Source organism: Heterodontus francisci, chromosome 7 (genome assembly GCF_036365525.1).
Source record: "Heterodontus francisci isolate sHetFra1 chromosome 7, sHetFra1.hap1, whole genome shotgun sequence".
Lineage (NCBI taxonomy): Eukaryota > Metazoa > Chordata > Chondrichthyes > Heterodontiformes > Heterodontidae > Heterodontus > Heterodontus francisci.
This window is the reverse complement of record NC_090377.1, coordinates 139,776,090-139,800,151: the sequence shown is the minus strand read 5'-3', so window position 1 is coordinate 139,800,151 and position 24,062 is coordinate 139,776,090.

Below are 24,062 nucleotides of genomic sequence, written 5' to 3'. Positions count from 1 at the left end.
GGGGTAAATTTCCACAGGCACTGACTCTCACTGGGGTACACTTCCACAGACACTGACTCTGAATGGGGTACACTTCCACAGGCACTGAATCTGAATGGAGTAAACTTCCACAGGCACTGACTCTCAATTGGGTAAACTTCTTCAGGCAATGACTCTCACTGGGGTACATTTCCACAGGCACTGACTCTGAATGGGGTAAAATTCCACAGGCAATGACTCTCACTGGAGTACTCTTACACAGGCACTGACTCTGAATGGGGCAAATTTCTACTGGCACTGACTCTCTCTGAGGAACAGTTCCACAGGCATGACTCTCCCTTGGGTAAATTTCCACAGGCACTGACTCTCACTTGGGTACACTTCTACAAGCACTGACTCTCACTTGGGTACACTTCTGCAGGCACTGACTCTCACTGGGGTACATTTCCTCAGGCACTGACTCTGAATGGGGTAAACTTCTACAGGCACTGAATCTGAATGGGGTACACATCCACAGGCACTGACTCTGAATGGGTTATCATCTGCAGGCACTGAATATGAATGGGGTAAACTTTTACAGTTACTGAATCTGAATGGGGTAAACTTCCACAGGCACTGACTCTCACTCGGGTACCCTTCAATCGGTACTGACTCTGAATGTGGTAAACTTCCATAGGCACTGACTCTGAATGGGGTAAACTTCTACAGGCACTGCATCTGAATGGGGTAAACTTGTACAGGTACTGAATCTGAATGGGGTAAACATCCACAGGCACTGACTCTCACTGGGGGACACTTCCACAGGCACTGAATCTGAATGGGGTAAACATCCACAGGCACTGACTCTCACTGAGGGACACTTCCACAGGCACTGAATCTGAATGGGGTATTCTTCCACAGGCACTGACTCTGAATAGGGTAAACTTCCACAGGCACTGAATCTGAATGGGGTAAACTTCCACAGGCACTGATTCTGAATGGCATAAACTTCTAGAAGCAATGACTCTCACTGGGGAAAACGTCCAGAGGCACTGACTGTCACTAGGGGACACTTCCACAGGCACTGAATCTGAATGGGGTATTCTTCCACAGGCACTGACTCTGAATAGGGTAAACTTCCACAGGCACTGAATCTGAATGGGGTAAACTTCCACAGGCACTGATTCTGAATGGCATAAACTTCTAGAAGCAATGACTCTCACTGGGGAAAACGTCCAGAGGCACTGACTGTCACTAGGGGACACTTCCACAGGCACTGACACTGAATGGGGTCAACTTCCACAGGCAAAGATTCTCTTTGGTGCACACTTCCACATGCACTAACTCTGAATGGGGTAAACATCCACAGGCATTGACTCTCACTGGGGTACACTTCCACTGGCACTGAATCCGAATGGGGTAAACTTCCACAGGCACTTACTCTCACTGGGGTACACTTCCACAGGCACTGAATCTGAATGGGGTAAACTTCCCCAGGCACTGACTCTGAATGTGTAAACTTCCACAGGCACTGACTCTGAATTGGTTGCAGTTACATAGGCAATAACTCTCAGTGGGGTACACTTCGACAGGCACTGACTCTGACTGGGGTAAACTTCCACAGGCACTGACTCTCACTGGCGTGCACTTCAACAGGCATTGACTTTGAATGTGGTAAACTTCCACAGGCACTGACTCTGAATGGGGTACACTTCAACAGGCACTGAATCTGAATGGCGTAAAAATCCACAGGTACTGACACTGAATGGGGTAAACTTCAAGAGGCAATGACTGTCACTGGGGTACACTTCCACAGACACTGACTCTGAATGGGGTAAACGTCCACAGGCACTGACTCTCAATTGGGTAAACTTGTTCAGGCAATGACTCTCACTGGGGTACATTTCCACAGGCACTGACTCTCACTAGGGTACATTTCCATTGGCACAGCCTCTCACTTGGGTACACTTCTACAGGCACTGACTCTCACTTGGGAACACTTCTGCAGGCACTGACTCTCACTGGTGTACCTTTCCACATGCAGTGACTCTGAATGGGATACCATAGTCAGTGACTCCGAATGGAGAGCCGCTCCCCAGCCACTGAATCTCACTGGGGTACACTTCTACAGGCACTGACTCTCACAGGGGTACATTTCCACTGGCACTGACTCTCACTGGGGTACACTTCTACAGGCACTGAATCTGAATGGGGTTAACATCTACAGGTACTGAAGCTGAATGGGTTAAACTTCCACAGGCACTGACTCTGAATGGGATAAACTTCCACAGTCACTGACTGTCACTTGGGTACACTTCCACAGGCACTGACTCTGAATGGGGTAAACTTCCACAGGAACTGACACTCACTTTGGTACACTACGATAGGCACTGACTCTCACTGGGGTAAACTTCCAAAGGCACTGACTCTTTTTGGGGTACACATCCACAGGCACTGACTCAGAATGGGGTAAACATCCACAGGCACTGACTCTGAATGGTGTAAACTTCGACAGGCACTGAATCTGAATGTGATAAACTTCTACAGGTACTGAATCTGAATGGGGTAAACTTCCACAGGCACTGACTCTCACTGGGGTAAACTTCCACACGCACTGAATCTGAATGGGGTAAACTTCCACAGGCACTGACTCTCACTGGGGTGCACTTCCACAGGCACTGAATCTGAATGGGGTAAAGTTCCACAGGCACTGACTCTAACTGGGCTACACTTCCACAGGCACTGAATCTGAATGGGGTAAACTTCCACAGGCACTGATTCTCACTTGGGTACACTTCTTCAGGCACTGACTCTCACTGGGGTACATTTCCACAGGCACTGACTCTCACTGCGGTACATTTCCACAGGCACTGACTCTCACTTGGGTACACTTCCACAGGCACTGACTCTCACTTGGGTACACTTCTGCAGGCACTGACTCTCACTGGGGTACATTTCCACAGGCATTGACTCTCAGTGGTGTACATTTCCACATGCACTGACTCTGAGTGGGGTTCACTTCAAAAGGCACTGAATCTGAATGGTGTAAACTTCTAGAGGCACTGACTCCGAATGGGGTAAACTTCCACAGGCACTGACTCTCACTGGGGTACACTTCCACAGGCACTGACTCTCACTGGGGTACATTTACACATGCACTGAATCTGAACGGGGTTAACTTCTAATGGTACTGAATCTGAATGGGGTAAACTTCCACAGGCACTGACTTTCACTGGGGTACACTTACACAGGCTCTGATTATGAATCGGGAAAACTTCCACAGGCACTGACTCTGAATGGGGTAAACTTCCACAGGCACTGACTCTGAATGGCGTAAACTTCCAGAGGCAATGACTCTCACTGGGGTACTCTTCCACAGGCACTGACTCTCACTGGGGGACACTTCCACAGGCACTGACTCTGAATGGGGTAAACTTCCACAGGCACTGTCCCTCACTGGGATGCACTTCCACAGGCAATGACACTGAATGGCGTCAACATCCACAGGCAAAGACTCTCTTTGGTGCACACTTCCACATGCACTGACTCTGAATGGGGTAAACTTCCACAGGCATTGACTCTCACTGGGGTACACTTTCACTGGCACTGAATCCGAATGGGGTAAACTTCCACAGGCACTTACTCTCACTGGGGTACACTTCCACAGGCACTGAATCTGAATGGGGTAAACTTCCCCAGGCACTGACTCTGAATGTGTAAACTTCCACAGGCACTGAATCTGAATTGGTTGCAGTTCCACAGGCAATAACTCTCAGTGGGGTACACTTCGACAGGCACTGACTGTGACTGGGGTACACTTCCAGAGGCACTGTCTCTCACTGGGGTGCAGTCCCACAGGCTCTAGCTGTCACTTGGATACCGTTCCATAGGCACTGACTCTCACTGGGGTGCACTTCAACAGGCACTGACTTTGAATGGGGTAAACTTCCACAGGCACTGACTCTGAATGGGGTACACTTCAACAGGCACTGAATTTGAATGGCGTAAACATCCACAGGTACTGACACTGAATGGGGTAAACTTCCAGAGGCAATGACTCTCACTGGGGTACACTTCCACAGGCACTGACTCTCACTGAGGGACACTTCCACAGGCAATGAATCTGAATGGGGTATTCTTCCACAGGCACTGACTCTGAATGGGGTAAACTTGTACAGGTACTGAATCTGAATGGGGTAAACTTCCACAGGCACTGACTCTCACTGAGGGACACTTCCACAGGCAATGAATCTGAATGGGGTATTCTTCCACAGGCACTGACTCTGAATAGGGTAAACTTCCACAGGCACTGAATCTGAATGGGGTAAACTTCCACAGGCACTGATTCTGAATGGCATAAACTTCTAGAAGCAATGACTCTCACTGGGGAAAACGTCCAGAGGCACTGACTGTCACTAGGGGACACTTCCACAGGCACTGACTCTGAATGGGGTAAACTTCCACAGGCACTAACCCTCACTGGGATGCACTTCCACAGGCAATAACACTGAATGGGGTCAACTTCCACAGGCAAAGATTCTCTTTGGTGCACACTTCCACATGCACTAACTCTGAATGGGGTAAACATCCACAGGCATTGACTCTCACTGGGGTACACTTCCACTGGCACTGAATCCGAATGGGGTAAACTTCCACAGGCACTTACTCTCACTGGGGTACACTTCCACAGGCACTGAATCTGAATGGGGTAAACTTCCCCAGGCACTGACTCTGAATGTGTAAACTTCCACAGGCACTGACTCTGAATTGGTTGCAGTTACATAGGCAATAACTCTCAGTGGGGTACACTTCGACAGGCACTGACACTGACTGGGGTAAACTTCCACAGGCACTGACTCTCACTGGCGTGCACTTCAACAGGCATTGACTTTGAATGGGGTACACTTCAACAGGCACTGAATCTGAATGGCGTAAAAATCCACAGGTACTGACACTGAATGGGGTAAACTTCAAGAGGCAATGACTGTCACTGGGGTACACTTCCACAGACACTGACTCTGAATGGGGTAAACGTCCACAGGCACTGACTCTCAATTGGGTAAACTTGTTCAGGCAATGACTCTCACTGGGGTACATTTCCACAGGCACTGACTCTCACTAGGGTACATTTCCATTGGCACAGCCTCTCACTTGGGTACACTTCTACAGGCACTGACTCTCACTTGGGAACACTTCTGCAGGCAGTGACTCTCACTGGTGTACCTTTCCACATGCAGTGACTCTGAATGGGATACCATAGTCAGTGACTCCGAATGGAGAGCCGCTCCCCAGCCACTGAATCTCACTGGGGTACACTTCTACAGGCACTGACTCTCACAGGGGTACATTTCCACTGGCACTGACTCTCACTGGGGTACACTTCTACAGGCACTGAATCTGAATGGGGTTAACATCTACAGGTACTGAAGCTGAATGGGTTAAACTTCCACAGGCACTGACTCTGAATGGGATAAACTTCCACAGTCACTGACTGTCACTTGGGTACACTTCCACAGGCACTGACTCTGAATGGGGTAAACTTCCACAGGAACTGACACTCACTTTGGTACACTACGATAGGCACTGACTCTCACTGGGGTAAACTTCCAAAGGCACTGACTCTTTTTGGGGTACACATCCACAGGCACTGACTCAGAATGGGGTAAACATCCACAGGCACTGACTCTGAATGGTGTAAACTTCGACAGGCACTGAATCTGAATGTGATAAACTTCTACAGGTACTGAATCTGAATGGGGTAAACTTCCACAGGCACTGACTCTCACTGGGGTAAACTTCCACACGCACTGAATCTGAATGGGGTAAACTTCCACAGGCACTGACTCTCACTGGGGTGCACTTCCACAGGCACTGAATCTGAATGGGGTAAAGTTCCACAGGCACTGACTCTAACTGGGCTACACTTCCACAGGCACTGAATCTGAATGGGGTAAACTTCCACAGGCACTGATTCTCACTTGGGTACACTTCTTCAGGCACTGACTCTCACTGGGGTACATTTCCACAGGCACTGACTCTCACTGCGGTACATTTCCACAGGCACTGACTCTCACTTGGGTACACTTCCACAGGCACTGACTCTCACTTGGGTACACTTCTGCAGGCACTGACTCTCACTGGGGTACATTTCCACAGGCATTGACTCTCAGTGGTGTACATTTCCACATGCACTGACTCTGAGTGGGGTTCACTTCAAAAGGCACTGAATCTGAATGGTGTAAACTTCTAGAGGCACTGACTCCGAATGGGGTAAACTTCCACAGGCACTGACTCTCACTGGGGTACACTTCCACAGGCACTGACTCTCACTGGGGTACATTTACACATGCACTGAATCTGAACGGGGTTAACTTCTAATGGTACTGAATCTGAATGGGGTAAACTTCCACAGGCACTGACTTTCACTGGGGTACACTTACACAGGCTCTGATTATGAATCGGGTAAACTTCCACAGGCACTGACTCTGAATGGGGTAAACTTCCACAGGCACTGACTCTGAATGGCGTAAACTTCCAGAGGCAATGACTCTCACTGGGGTACTCTTCCACAGGCACTGACTCTCACTGGGGGACACTTCCACAGGCACTGACTCTGAATGGGGTAAACTTCCACAGGCACTGTCCCTCACTGGGATGCACTTCCACAGGCAATGACACTGAATGGCGTCAACATCCACAGGCAAAGACTCTCTTTGGTGCACACTTCCACATGCACTGACTCTGAATGGGGTAAACTTCCACAGGCATTGACTCTCACTGGGGTACACTTTCACTGGCACTGAATCCGAATGGGGTAAACTTCCACAGGCACTTACTCTCACTGGGGTACACTTCCACAGGCACTGAATCTGAATGGGGTAAACTTCCCCAGGCACTGACTCTGAATGTGTAAACTTCCACAGGCACTGAATCTGAATTGGTTGCAGTTCCACAGGCAATAACTCTCAGTGGGGTACACTTCGACAGGCACTGACTGTGACTGGGGTACACTTCCAGAGGCACTGTCTCTCACTGGGGTGCAGTCCCACAGGCTCTAGCTGTCACTTGGATACCGTTCCCTAGGCACTGACTCTCACTGGGGTGCACTTCAACAGGCACTGACTTTGAATGGGGTAAACTTCCACAGGCACTGACTCTGAATGGGGTACACTTCAACAGGCACTGAATTTGAATGGCGTAAACATCCACAGGTACTGACACTGAATGGGGTAAACTTCCAGAGGCAATGACTCTCACCGGGGTACACTTCCACTGGCACTGACTCTCACTGGGGTACACTTCCACAGGCACTGACTTAGAATGGGGTAAACATCCACTGGCACTGACTCTGAATGGGGTAAACTTCCACAGGCACTGACTCTCACTGGGGTACACTTCTTCAGGCACTGACTCTCACTGGGGTACATTTCCACAGGCACTGACTCTGAATGGGGTAAACTTCCACAGGCACTGAATCTGAATGGCGTAAACTTCCACAGGCACTGACTCTCACTTGGGTACACTTCTTCAGGCACTGACTCTCACTGGGGTACATTTCCACAGGCACTGACTCTCACCGGGGTACATTTCCACAGGCACTGACACTCACTTGGGTACACTTCTTCAGGCACTGACTCTCACTGGTGTACATTTCCACAGGCACTGACTCTCACTGGTGTACATTTCCACATGCAATGACTCTAAGTGGGGTATACTTCTGTAAGCACTGAATCTGAAGGGTGTAAACTTCTGGAGGCACTGACTCTGAATGGGGTAAACTTCCAAAGGCACTGACTTTCACTGGGGTGCACTTCCACAGGCACTGACTCTCACTGGGGTACATTTCCACATGCACTGACTCTGAATGGGGTAAACCTCCACAGGCACTGACTCTAACTGGGGTACACTTCGACATGCACTGAATCTGAATGGGGTTAACTTCTGCAGGTACTGAATCTGAATGGGTTAAACTTCCACAGGCACTGACTCTCACTGGGGTACACTTCCACAGGCACTGAATCTCACTGGAGTACACTTACACAGGCAATGATTCGGAATGGGGAGAACTTCCAAAGGCACTGACTCTCACTGGGGTACACTTCCACAGGCACTGACTATGAATGGGGTAAACTTCCACAGGCACTGACTCTCATTGGGGTACCCTTACACAGGCACTGTCTCTGAATGGGGTAAACTTCCACAGGCACTGACTCTCACTGGAGTACACTTCCACAGGCACTGTCTCTGAATGGGGTAAACTTCCACAGGCACTGACTCTCACTTGGGTACACTTCTACAGGCACTGACACTCACTGGGGTACATTTCCACAGGCACTGACTCTCACTTGGGTACACTTCTGCAGGCATTGACTCTCACTTGGGTACACTTCTGCAGCCTCTGACTCTCACTGGAGTACACTTCCACAGGCACTGACTCTCACAGGGATACATTTCCAGTGGCACTGAATCTCACTGGGGTACACTTCTACAGGCACTGAATCTGAATGGGGTAAACTTCTACAGGTACTGAATCTGAATGGGGAAAACTTCCACAAGCTCTGACTCTCACTGGGGTACACTTCCACAGGCACTGTCTCTGAATGGGTTAAACATCCACAGGCACTGACTCTCACTGGGGTACACTTCCACAGGCACTGAATCTCACTGGAGTACACTTACACAGGCACTGATTCGGAATGGGGAGAACTTCCAAAGGCACTGACTCTCACTGGGGTACACTTCCACAGGCACTGACTATGAATGGGTAAAACTTCCACAGGCACTGACTCTCATTGGGGTACACTTACACAGGCACTGACACTGAATGGGGCAAACTTCCACAGGCACTGACTCTCACTGGAGTACACTTCCACAGGCACTGTCTCTGAATGGGGTAAACTTCCACAGGCACTGACTCTCACTGGGGGACACATCCACAGGCACTGAATCTGAATGGGGTAAACTTCCACAGGCACTGACTCTCACTTGGGTACACTTCTACAGGCACTGACACTCACTGGGGTACATTTCCACAGGCACTGACTCTCACTGGGGTACATTTCCACAGGCACTGACTCTCACTTGGGTACACTTCTGCAGGCATTGACTCTCACTTGGGTACACTTCTGCAGCCTCTGACTCTCACTGGAGTACACTTCCACAGGCACTGACTCTCACAGGGATACATTTCCAGTGGCACTGAATCTCACTGGGGTACACTTCTACAGGCACTGAATCTGAATGGGGTAAACTTCTACAGGTACTGAATCTGAATGGGGAAAACTTCCACAAGCTCTGACTCTCACTGGGGTAAACTTACACAGGCACTGACACTGAATGGGGTAATCTTCTACAGACACTGACTCTCACTGGGGTACACTTCCACAGGCACTGACTCTGAATGGGGTTAACTTCCACAGGCACTGAATCTGAATGGGGTAAACTTCCACAGGCACTGACTCTGAATGGCGTAAACTTCCAGAGGCAATGACTCTCACTGGGGTACTCTTCCACAGGCACTGACTCTCACTGGGGGACACTTCCACAGGCACTGACTCTGAATGGGGTAAACTTCCACAGGCACTGTCCCTCACTGGGATGCACTTCCACAGGCAATGACACTGAATGGCGTCAACATCCACAGGCAAAGACTCTCTTTGGTGCACACTTCCACATGCACTGACTCTGAATGGGGTAACTTCCACAGGCATTGTCTCTCACTGGGGTACACTTCCACTGGCACTGAATCCGAATGGGGTAAACTTCCACAGGCACTTACTCTCACTGGGGTACACTTCCACAGGCACTGAATCTGAATGGGGTAAACTTCCCCAGGCACTGAGTCTGAATGTGTAAAGTTCCACAGGCACTGACTCTGAATTGGTTGCAGTTCCACAGGCAATAACTCTCAGTGGGGTACACTTCGACAGGCACTGACTCTGACTGGGGTACACTTCCAGAGGCACTGTCTCTCACTGGGGTGCAGTCCCACAGGCTCTAGCTGTCACTTGGATACCGTTCCCTAGGCACTGACTCGAACTGGGGTACTCTTCTACAGGCACTGACTCTCACTTGGGTAAACTTCCACAGGCACTGACTCTCACTGGGGTGCACTTCAACAGGCACTGACTTTGAATGGGGTAAACTTCCACAGGCACTGACTCTGAATGAGGTACACTTCAACAGGCACTGAATTTGAATGGCGTAAACATCCACAGGTACTGACACTGAATGGGGTAAACTTCCAGAGGCAATGACTCTCACCGGGGTACACTTCCCCTGGCACTGACTCTCACTGAGGTACACTTCCACAGGCACTGACTTAGAATGGGGTAAACATCCACTGGCACTGACTCTGAATGGGGTAAACTTCCACAGGCACTGACTCTCACTGGGGTACACTTCCACAGGCACTGTCTCTGAATTTGTTAGACATCCACAGGCACTGACTCTCACTCGGGTACACTTCCACAGGCACTGACTCTCACTGGGGTACACTTACACAGGCACTGACTCTGAATGGGGTAAACTTCCACAGGCACTGACTCTCACTTGGGTAAACTTCTTCAGGCACTGAATCTCACTGGGGTACATTTCCACAGGCACTGACTCTCACCGGGGTACATTTCCGCAGGCATTGACTCTCACTTGGGTACACTTCTACAGGCACTGACTCTCACTGGGGTACATTCCCACATGCAATGACTCTGAGTGGGGTATACTTCTATAGGCACTGAATCTGAAGGGTCTAAACTTCTGGAGGCACTGACTCTGAATGGGGTAAACTTCCACAGGCACTGACTCTCACTGGGGTACATTTCCACAGGCACTGACTCTGAATGGGGTAAACTTCCACAGGCACTGAATCTGAATGGGGTAAACTTCCACAGGCACTGACTCTCACTTGGGTACACTTCTTCAGGCACTGACTCTCACTGGGGTACATTTCCACAGGCACTGACTCTCACCGGGGTACATTTCCACAGGCACTGACTCTCACTTGGGTACACTTCTTCAGGCACTGACTCTCACAGGTGTACATTTCCACAGGCACTGACTCTCACTGGTGTACATTTCCACATGCAATGACTCTAAGTGGGGTATACTTCTATAGGCACTGAATCTGAAGGGTGTAAACTTCTGGAGGCACTGACTCTGAATGGGGTAAACTTCCAAAGGCAATGACTTTCACTGGGGTGCACTTCCACAGGCACTGACTCTCACTGGGGTACATTTCCACATGCACTGACTCTGAATGGGGTAAACCTCCACAGGCACTGAATCTAACTGGGGTACACTTCGACATGCACTGAATCTGAATGGGGTTAACTTCTGCAGGTACTGAATCTGAATGGGTTAAACTTCCAGAGGCACTGACTCTCACTGGGGTACACTTCCACAGGCACTGAATCTCACTGGAGTACACTTACACAGGCACTGATTCGGAATGGGGAGAACTTCCAAAGGCACTGACTCTCACTGGGGTACACTTCCACAGGCACTGACTATGAATGGGGTAAACTTCCACAGGCACTGACTCTCTTTGGGGTACACTTACACAGGCACTGACACTGAATGGGGCAAACTTCCACAGGCACTGACTCTCACTGGGGTACACATCCACAGGCACTGACTATGAATGGGGTAAACTTCCACAGGCACTGACTCTCTTTGGGGTACACTTACACAGGCACTGACACTGAATGGGGCAAACTTCCACAGGCACTGACTCTCACTGGAGTAAACATCCACAGGCACTGTCTCTGAATGGGGTAAACTTCCACAGGCACTGACTCTCACTGGGGGACACATCCACAGGCACTGAATCTGAATGGGGTAAACTTCCACAGGCACTGACTCTCACTTGGGTACACTTCTACAGGCACTGACACTCACTGGGGTACATTTCCACAGGCACTGACTCTCACCGGGGTACATTTCCACAGGCACTGACTCTCACTTGGGTACACTTCTTCAGGCACTGACTCTCACTGGTGTACATTTCCACAGGCACTGACTCTCACTGGTGTACATTTCCACATGCAATGACTCTAAGTGGGGTATACTTCTATAGGCACTGAATCTGAAGGGTGTAAACTTCTGGAGGCACTGACTCTGAATGGGGTAAACTTCCAAAGGCACTGACTTTCACTGGGGTGCACTTCCACAGGCACTGACTCTCACTGGGGTACATTTCCACATGCACTGACTCTGAATGGGGTAAACCTCCACAGGCACTGACTCTAACTGGGGTACACTTCGACATGCACTGCATCTGAATGGGGTTAACTTCTGCAGGTACTGAATCTGAATGGGTTAAACATCCACAGGCACTGACTCTCACTGGGGTACACTTCCACAGGCACTGAATCTCACTGGAGTACACTTACACAGGCACTGATTCGGAATGGGGAGAACTTCCAAAGGCACTGACTCTCACTGGGGTACACTTCCACAGGCACTGACTATGAATGGGTAAAACTTCCACAGGCACTGACACTCACTGGAGTACACTTCCACAGGCACTGTCTCTGAATGGGGTAAACTTCCACAGGCACTGACTCTCACTTGGGGACACATCCACAGGCATTGAATCTGAATGGGGTAAACTTCCACAGGCACTGACTCTCACTTGGGTACACTTCTACAGGCACTGACACTCACTGGGGTACATTTCCACAGGCACTGACTCTCACTGGGGTACATTTCCACAGGCACTGACTCTCACTTGGGTACACTTCTGCAGGCATTGACTCTCACTTGGGTACACTTCTGCAGCCTCTGACTCTCACTGGAGTACACTTCCACAGGCACTGACTCTCACAGGGATACATTTCCAGTGGCACTGAATCTCACTGGGGTACACTTCTACAGGCACTGAATCTGAATGGGGTAAACTTCTACAGGTACTGAATCTGAATGGGGAAAACTTCCACAAGCTCTGACTCTCACTGGGGTAAACTTCCACAGGCACTGACACTGAATGGGGTAATCTTCTACAGGCACTGACTCTCACTGGGGTACACTTCCACAGGCACTGACTCTGAATGGGGTTAACTTCCACAGGCACTGAATCTGAATGGGGTAAACTTCCACAGGCACTGACTCTGAATGGCGTAAACTTCCAGAGGCAATGACTCTCACTGGGGTACTCTTCCACAGGCACTGACTCTCACTGGGGGACACTTCCACAGGCACTGACTCTGAATGGGGTAAACTTCCACAGGCACTGTCCCTCACTGGGATGCACTTCCACAGGCAATGACACTGAATGGCGTCAACATCCACAGGCAAAGACTCTCTTTGGTGCACACTTCCACATGCACTGACTCTGAATGGGGTAAACTTCCACAGGCATTGACTCTCACTGGGGTACACTTCCACTGGCACTGAATCCGAATGGGGTAAACTTCCACAGGCACTTACTCTCACTGGGGTACACTTCCACAGGCACTGACTCTGAATGTGTAAACTTCCACAGGCACTGACTCTGAATTGGTTGCAGTTCCACAGGCAATAACTCTCAGTGGGGTACACTTCGACAGGCACTGACTCTGACTGGGGTACACTTCCAGAGGCACTGTCTCTCACTGGGGTGCAGTCCCACAGGCTCTAGCTGTCACTTGGATACCGTTCCCTAGGCACTGACTCGAACTGGGGTACTCTTCTACAGGCACTGACTCTCACTTGGGTAAACTTCCACAGGCACTGACTCTCACTGGGGTGCACTTCAACAGGCACTGACTTTGAATGGGGTACACTTCAACAGGCACTGAATTTGAATGGCGTAAACATCCACAGGCACTGACTCTGAATGGGGTAAACTTCCACAGGCAATGACTCTCACGGGGGTACACTTCCACAGGCACTTTCTCTGAATTTGTTAGACATCCACAGGCACTGACTCTCACTCGGGTACACTTCCACAGGCACTGACTCTCACTGGGGTACACTTACACAGGCACTGACTCTGAATGGGGTAAACTTCCACAGGCACTGACTCTCACTTGGGTAAACTTCTTCAGGCACTGACTCTCACTGGTGTACATTTCCACAGGCACTGACTCTCACCGGGGTACATTTCCGCAGGCATTGACTCTCACTTGGGTACACTTCTACAGGCACTGACTCTCACTGGGGTACATTTCCACATGCAATGACTCTGAGTGGGGTATACTTCTATAGGCACTGAATCTCAAGGGTCTAAACTTCTGGAGGCACTGACTCTGAATGGGGTAAACTTCCACAGGCACTGACTCTCACTGGGGTACATTTCCACAGGCACTGACTCTGAATGGGGTAAACTTCCACAGGCACTGAATCTGAATGGGGTAAACTTCCACAGGCACTGACTCTCACTTGGGTACACTTCTTCAGGCACTGACTCTCACTGGGGTACATTTCCACAGGCACTGACTCTCACCGGGGTACATTTCCACAGGCACTGACTCTCACTTGGGTACACTTCTTCAGGCACTGACTCTCACTGGTGTACATTTCCACAGGCACTGACTCTCACTGGTGTACATTTCCACATGCAATGACTCTAAGTGGGGTATACTTCTATAGGCACTGAATCTGAAGGGTGTAAACTTCTGGAGGCACTGACTCTGAATGGGGTAAACTTCCAAAGGCACTGACTTTCACTGGGGTGCACTTCCACAGGCACTGACTCTCACTGGGGTACATTTCCACATGCACTGACTCTGAATGGGGTAAACCTCCACAGGCACTGACTCTAACTGGGGTACACTTCGACATGCACTGAATCTGAATGGGGTTAACTTCTGCAGGTACTGAATCTGAATGGGGAGAACTTCCAAAGGCACTGACTCTCACTGGGGTACACTTCCACAGGCACTGACTATGAATGGGGTAAACTTCCACAGGCACTGACTCTCATTGGGGTACACTTACACAGGCACTGACACTGAATGGGGCAAACTTCCACAGGCACTGACTCTCACTGGGGTGCACTTCAACAGGCACTGACTTTGAATGGGGTAAACTTCCACAGGCACTGACTCTGAATGGGGTGCACTTGAACAGGCACTGAATTTGAATGGCGTAAACATCCACAGGTACTGACACTGAATGGGGTAAACTTCCAGAGGCAATGACTCTCACCGGGGTGCGCTTCCTCTGGCACTGACTCTCACTGGGGTACACTTCCACAGGCACTGACTTAGAATGGGGTAAACATCCACTGGCACTGACTCTGAATGGGGTAAACTTCCACAGGCACTGACTCTCACTGGGGTACACTTCCACAGGCACTGTCTCTGAATTTGTTAGACATCCACAGGCACTGACTCTCACTCGGGTACACTTCCACAGGCACTGACTCTCACTGGGGTACACTTCCACAGGCACTGACTTAGAATGGGGTAAACATCCACTGGCACTGACTCTGAATGGGGTAAACTTCCACAGGCACTGACTCTCACTGGGGTACACTTCCACAGGCACTGTCTCTGAATTTGTTAGACATCCACAGGCACTGACTCTCACTCGGGTACACTTCCACAGGCACTGACTCTCACTGGGGTACACTTACACAGGCACTGACTCTGAATGGGGTAAACTTCCACAGGCACTGACTCTCACTTGGGTAAACTTCTTCAGGCACTGAATCTCACTGGGGTACATTTCCACAGGCACTGACTCTCACCGGGGTACATTTCCGCAGGCATTGACACTCACTTGGGTACACTTCTACAGGCACTGACTCTCACTGGGGTACATTTCCACATGCAATGACTCTCAGTGGGGTATACTTCTATAGGCACTGAATCTGAAGGGTCTAAACTTCTGGAGGCACTGACTCTGAATGGGGTAAACTTCCACAGGCACTGACTCTCACTGGGGTACATTTCCACAGGCACTGACTCTGAATGGGGTAAACTTCCACAGGCACTGAATCTGAATGGGGTAAACTTCCACAGGCACTGACTCTCACTTGGGTACACTTCTTCAGGCACTGACTCACACTGGGGTACATTTCCACAGGCACTGACTCTCTCCGGGGTACATTTCCACAGGCACTGACTCTCACTTGGGTACACTTCTTCAGGCACTGACTCTCACTGGTGTACATTTCCACAGGCACTGACTCTCACTGGTGTACATTTCCACATGCAATGACTCTAAGTGGGGTATACTTCTATAGGCACTGAATCTGAAGGGTGTAAACTTCTGGAGGCACTGACTCTGAATGGGGTAAACTTCCAAAGGCACTGACTTTCACTGGGGTGCACTTCCACAGGCACTGACTCTCACTGGGGTACATTTCCACATGCACTGACTCTGAATGGGGTAAACCTCCACAGGCACTGACTCTAACTGGGGTACACTTCGACATGCACTGAATCTGAATGGGGTTAACTTCTGCAGGTACTGAATCTGAATGGGGAGAACTTCCAAAGGCACTGACTCTCACTGGGGTACACTTCCACAGGCACTGACTATGAATGGGGTAAACTTCCACAGGCACTGACTCTCATTGGGGTACACTTACACAGGCACTGACACTGAATGGGGCAAACTTCCACAGGCACTGACTCTCACTGGGGTGCACTTCAACAGGCACTGACTTTGAATGGGGTAAACTTCCACAGGCACTGACTCTGAATGGGGTGCACTTGAACAGGCACTGAATTTGAATGGCGTAAACATCCACAGGTACTGACACTGAATGGGGTAAACTTCCAGAGGCAATGACTCTCACCGGGGTGCGCTTCCTCTGGCACTGACTCTCACTGGGGTACACTTCCACAGGCACTGACTTAGAATGGGGTAAACATCCACTGGCACTGACTCTGAATGGGGTAAACTTCCACAGGCACTGACTCTCACTGGGGTACACTTCCACAGGCACTGTCTCTGAATTTGTTAGACATCCACAGGCACTGACTCTCACTCGGGTACACTTCCACAGGCACTGACTCTCACTGGGGTACACTTCCACAGGCACTGACTTAGAATGGGGTAAACATCCACTGGCACTGACTCTGAATGGGGTAAACTTCCACAGGCACTGACTCTCACTGGGGTACACTTCCACAGGCACTGTCTCTGAATTTGTTAGACATCCACAGGCACTGACTCTCACTCGGGTACACTTCCACAGGCACTGACTCTCACTGGGGTACACTTACACAGGCACTGACTCTGAATGGGGTAAACTTCCACAGGCACTGACTCTCACTTGGGTAAACTTCTTCAGGCACTGAATCTCACTGGGGTACATTTCCACAGGCACTGACTCTCACCGGGGTACATTTCCGCAGGCATTGACACTCACTTGGGTACACTTCTACAGGCACTGACTCTCACTGGGGTACATTTCCACATGCAATGACTCTCAGTGGGGTATACTTCTATAGGCACTGAATCTGAAGGGTCTAAACTTCTGGAGGCACTGACTCTGAATGGGGTAAACTTCCACAGGCACTGACTCTCACTGGGGTACATTTCCACAGGCACTGACTCTGAATGGGGTAAACTTCCACAGGCACTGAATCTGAATGGGGTAAACTTCCACAGGCACTGACTCTCACTTGGGTACACTTCTTCAGGCACTGACTCTCACTGGGGTACATTTCCACAGGCACTGACTCTCACCGGGGTACATTTCCACAGGCACTGACTCTCACTTGGGTACACTTCTTCAGGCACTGACTCTCACTGGTGTACATTTCCACAGGCACTGACTCTCACTGGTGTACATTTCCACATGCAATGACTCTAAGTGGGGTATACTTCTATAGGCACTGAATCTGAAGGGTGTAAACTTCTGGAGGCACTGACTCTGAATGGGGTAAACTTCCAAAGGCACTGACTTTCACTGGGGTGCACTTCCACAGGCACTGACTCTCACTGGGGTACATTTCCACATGCACTGACTCTGAATGGGGTAAACCTCCACAGGCACTGACTCTAACTGGGGTACACTTCGACATGCACTGAATCTGAATGGGGTTAACTTCTGCAGGTACTGAATCTGAATGGGGAGAACTTCCAAAGGCACTGACTCTCACTGGGGTACACTTCCACAGGCACTGACTATGAATGGGGTAAACTTCCACAGGCACTGACTCTCATTGGGGTACACTTACACAGGCACTGACACTGAATGGGGCAAACTTCCACAGGCACTGACTCTCACTGGGGTGCACTTCAACAGGCACTGACTTTGAATGGGGTAAACTTCCACAGGCACTGACTCTGAATGGGGTGCACTTGAACAGGCACTGAATTTGAATGGCGTAAACATCCACAGGTACTGACACTGAATGGGGTAAACTTCCAGAGGCAATGACTCTCACCGGGGTGCACTTCCTCTGGCACTGACTCTCACTGGGGTACACTTCCACAGGCACTGACTTAGAATGGGGTAAACATCCACTGGCACTGACTCTGAATGGGGTAAACTTCCACAGGCACTGACTCTCACTGGGGTACACTTCCACAGGCACTGTCTCTGAATTTGTTAGACATCCACAGGCACTGACTCTCACTCGGGTACACTTCCACAGGCACTGACTCTCACTGGGGTACACTTACACAGGCACTGACTCTGAATGGGGTAAACTTCCTAAGGCACTGACTCTCACTTGGGTAAACTTCTTCAGGCACTGAATCTCACTGGGGTACATTTCCACAGGCACTGACTCTCACCGGGGTACATTTCCGCAGGCATTGACTCTCACTTGGGTACACTTCTACAGGCACTGACTCTCACTGGGGTACATTTCCACATGCAATGAATCTGAGTGGGGTATACTTCTATAGGCACTGAATCTGAAGGGTCTAAACTTCTGGAGGCACTGACTCTGAATGGGGTAAACTTCCACAGGCACTGACTCTCACTGGGGTACATTTCCACAGGCACTGACTCTGAATGGGGTAAACTTCCACAGGCACTGAATCTGAATGGGGTAAACTTCCACAGGCAATGACTCTCACTTGGGTACACTTCTTCAGGCACTGACTCTCACTGGGGTACATTTCCACAGGCACTGACTCTCACCGGGGTACATTTCCACAGGCACTGACTCTCACTTGGGTACACTTCTTCAGGCACTGACTCTCACTGGTGTACATTTCCACATGCAATGACTCTAAGTGGGGTATACTTCTATAGGCACTGAATCTGAAGGGTGTAGACTTCTGGAGGCACTGACTCTGAATGGGGTAAACTTCCAAAGGCACTGACTTTCACTGGGGTGCACTTCCACAGGCACTGACTCTCACTGGGGTACATTTCCACATGCACTGACTCTGAATGGGGTAAACCTCCACAGGCACTGACTCTAACTGGGGTACACTTCGACATGCACTGAATCTGAATGGGGTTAACTTCTGCAGGTACTGAATCTGAATGGGTTAAACTTCCACAGGCACTGACTCTCACTGGGGTACACTTCCACAGGCACTGAATCTCACTGGAGTACACTTACACAGGCACTGATTCGGAATGGGGAGAACTTCCAAAGGCACTGACTCTCACTGGGGTACACTTACACAGGCACTGACACTGAATGGGGCAAACTTCCACAGGCACTGACTCTCACTGGAGTACACTTCCACAGGCACTGTCTCTGAATGGGGTAAACTTCCACAGGCACTGACTCTCACTGGGGGACACATCCACAGGCACTGAATCTGAATGGGGTAAACTTCCACAGGCACTGACTCTCACTTGGGTACACTTCTACAGGCACTGACACTCACTGGGGTACATTTCCACAGGCACTGACTCTCACTGGGGTACATTTCCACAGGCACTGACTCTCACTTGGGTACACTTCTGCAGGCATTGACTCTCACTTGGGTACACTTCTGCAGCCTCTGACTCTCACTGGAGTACACCTCCACAGGCACTGACTCTCACAGGGATACATTTCCAGTGGCACTGAATCTCACTGGGGTACACTTCTACAGGCACTGAATCTGAATGGGGTAAACATCTACAGGTACTGAATCTGAATGGGGAAAACTTCCACAAGCTCTGACTCTCACTGGGGTAAACTTCCACAGGCACTGACACTGAATGGGGTAATCTTCTACAGGCACTGACTCTCACTGGGGTACACTTCCACAGGCACTGACTCTGAATGGGGTAAACTTCCACAGGCACTGAGTCTGATTGGGGTACACTGCCACAGGCACTGAATCTGAATGGGGTAAACTTCCACATGCACTGATTCTGAATGGCGTAAAGTTCTAGAGGCAATGACTCTCACTGGGGTAAACGTCCACAGGCACTGACTCTGAATGGGGTAAACTTCCACAGGCACTGACTCTCACTGGGGTACTCTTCCACAGGCACTGAATTTGAATGGGGTAAACTTCCACAGGCTCCGACTCTCACTTGTGATCACTTCTACAGGCACTGTCTCTCACTTGGGTACACTTCTGCAGGCACTGACTCTCACTGGTGTACCTTTCCACATGCACTGACTCTGAATGGGGTACACTTCTATTGGCAGTGACTCCTAATGGAGAGCCGCTCCCCAGCCACTGAATCTCACTGGGGTACACTTCTACAGGGACTGACTCTCACAGGGGCACATTTCCACTGGCACTGACTCTCACTGGGTACACTTCTACAGGCACTGAATCTGAATGGTGTAAATTTCTACAGGGTCTGAAACTGAATGGGGTAAACTTCCACAGGCACTGACTCTCACTGGGGTAAAATTCCACAGGCACTGACTCTAAATGGGGTAAACTTCCACAGGCACTCACTCTCACTGGGGTACACTTCCACAAGCACTGACTCTGAATGGGGTAAACTTCCACAGGCACTGAGTCTGAATGGGTTACACTTCCACACGCACTGAAACTGAATGGGGTAAACTTCTACAGGTACTGAATCTGAATGGGGTAAACTTCCACAGGCACTGACTCTCACTGGGGTACACTTCCACAGGCACTGACTCTGAATGGGGTAAACTTCCACAGGCACTGACTCTCACTGGGGTACACTTCCACAGGCACTGTCTCTTAATTTGTTAAACATCCACAGGCACTGACTCTCACTGGCGTACACTTCCACAGGCACTGACTCTCACTGGGGTACACTTACACAGGCACTGACTCTGAGTGGGGTAAACTTCCAAAGGCACTGCCTTTCACTTGGGTACAATTCCACAGGCACTGACTCTGAATGGGGTAAACTTCTACTGGCTCTGAATCTGAATGGGGTACATTTCAACAGGAACTGACAGGCGGCACAGTGGCGCAGTGGTTAGCACCGCAGCCTCACAGCTCCAGGGACCTGGGTTTGATTCCGGGTACTGCCTGTGTGGAGTTTGCAAGTTCTCCCTGTGTCTGCGTGGGTTTTCTCCTGGTGCTCCGGTTTCCTCCCACAAGCCAAAAGACTTGCAGGTTGATAGGTAAATTGGCCATTATAAATTGTCACTAGTATAGGTAGGTGGTAGGGAAATATAGGGACAGGTGGGGATGTTTGGTAGGAATATGGGATTAGTGTAGGATTAGTATAAATGGGTGGTTGATGTTCGGCACAGACTCGGTGGGCCGAAGGGCCTGTTTCAGTGCTGTATCTCTAATCTAATCTAATCTGAATGGGGTAAACGTCCACAGGCAGTGACTCTGAAAGGGGTAATCTTCTACAGACACTGAATCTGAATGGGGTAAACTTCCACAGGCACTGAATCTGAATGGGGTAAACTTCCACAGGCACTGACTCTCACTTGGGTACACTTCTTCAGGCACTGACTCTCACTGGGGTACATTTCCACAGGCACTGACTCTCACCGGGGTACATTTCCACAGGCACTGACACTCACTTGGGTACACTTCTTCAGGCACTGACTCTCACTGGTGTACATTTCCACATGCAATGACTCTAAGTGGGGTATACTTCTGTAGGCACTGAATCTGAAGGGTGTAAACTTCTGGAGGCACTGACTCTGAATGGGGTAAACTTCCAAAGGCACTGACTTTCACTGGGGTGCACTTCCACAGGCACTGACTCTCACTGGGGTACATTTCCACATGCACTGACTCTGAATGGGGTAAACCTCCACAGGCACTGACTCTAACTGGGGTACACTTCGACATGCACTGAATCTGAAAGGGGTTAACTTCTGCAGGTACTGAATCTGAATGGGTTAAACTTCCACAGGCACTGACTCTCACTGGGGTACACTTCCACAGGCACTGAATCTCACTGGAGTACACTTACACAGGCACTGATTCGGAATGGGGAGAACTTCCAAAGGCACTGACTCTCACTGGGGTACACTTCCACAGGCACTGACTATGAATGGGGTAAACTTCCACAGGCACTGACTCTCATTGGGGTACACTTACACAGGCACTGACACTGAATGGGGCAAACTTCCACAGGCACTGACTCTCACTGGAGTACACATCCACAGGCACTGAATCTGAATGGGGTAAACTTCCACAGGCACTGACTCTCACTTGGGTACACTTCTACAGGCACTGACACTCACTGGGGTACATTTCCACAGGCACTGACTCTCACTGGGGTACATTTCCACAGGCACTGACTCTCACTTGGGTACACTTCTGCAGGCATTGACTCTCACTTGGGTACACTTCTGCAGCCTCTGACTCTCACTGGAGTACACTTCCACAGGCACTGACTCTCACAGGGATACATTTCCAGTGGCACTGAATCTCACTGGGGTACACTTCTACAGGCACTGAATCTGAATGGGGTAAACTTCTACAGGTACTGAATCTGAATGGGGAAAACTTCCACAAGCTCTGACTCTCACTGGGGTAAACTTCCACAGGCACTGACACTGAATGGGGTAATCTTCTACAGGCACTGACTCTCACTGGGGTACACTTCCACAGGCACTGACTCTGAATGGGGTTAACTTCCACAGGCACTGAATCTGAATGGGGTAAACTTCCACAGGCACTGACTCTGAATGGCGTAAACTTCCAGAGGCAATGACTCTCACTGGGGTACTCTTCCACAGGCACTGACTCTCACTGGGGGACACTTCCACAGGCACTGACTCTGAATGGGGTAAACTTCCACAGGCACTGTCCCTCACTGGGATGCACTTCCACAGGCAATGACACTGAATGGCGTCAACATCCACAGGCAAAGACTCTCTATGGTGCACACTTCCACATGCACTGACTCTGAATGGGGTAAACTTCCACAGGCATTGACTCTCACTGGGGTACGCTTCCACTGGCACTGAATCCGAATGGGGTAAACTTCCACAGGCACTTACTCTCACTGGGGTACACTTCCACAGGCACTGAATCTGAATGGGGTAAACTTCCCCAGGCACTGACTCTGAATGTGTAAACTTCCACAGGCACTTACTCTCAGTGGCGTACACTTCGACAGGCACTGACTCTGACTGGGGTACACTTCCAGAGGCACTGTCACTCACTGGGGTGCAGTCGCACGGGCTCTAGCTGTCACTTGGATACCGTTCCCTCGGCACTGACTCGAACTGGGGTACTCTTCTACAGGCACTGACTCTCACTTGGGTAAACTTCCACAGGCACTGACTCTCACTGGGGTGCACTTCAACAGGCACTGACTTTGAATGGGGTAAACTTCCACAGGCACTGACTCTGAATGGGGTACACTTCAACAGGCACTGAATTTGAATGGCGTAAACATCCACAGGTACTGACACTGAATGGGGTAAACTTCCAGAGGCAATGACTCTCACCGGGGTACACTTCCACTGGCACTGACTCTCACTGGGGTACACTTCCACAGGCACTGACTTAGAATGGGGTAAACATCCACTGGCACTGACTCTGAATGGGGTAAACTTCCACAGGCACTGACTCTCACTGGGGTACACTTCCACAGGCACTGTCTGTGAATTTGTTAGACATCCACAGGCACTGACTCTCACTCGGGTACACTTCCACAGGCACTGACTCTCACTGGGGTACACTTACACAGGCACTGACTCTGAATGGGGTAAACTTCCACAGGCACTGACTCTCACTTGGGTAAACTTCTTCAGGCACTGAATCTCACTGGGGTACATTTCCACAGGCACTGACTCTCACCGGGGTACATTTCCGCAGGCATTGACTCTCACTTGGGTACACTTCTACAG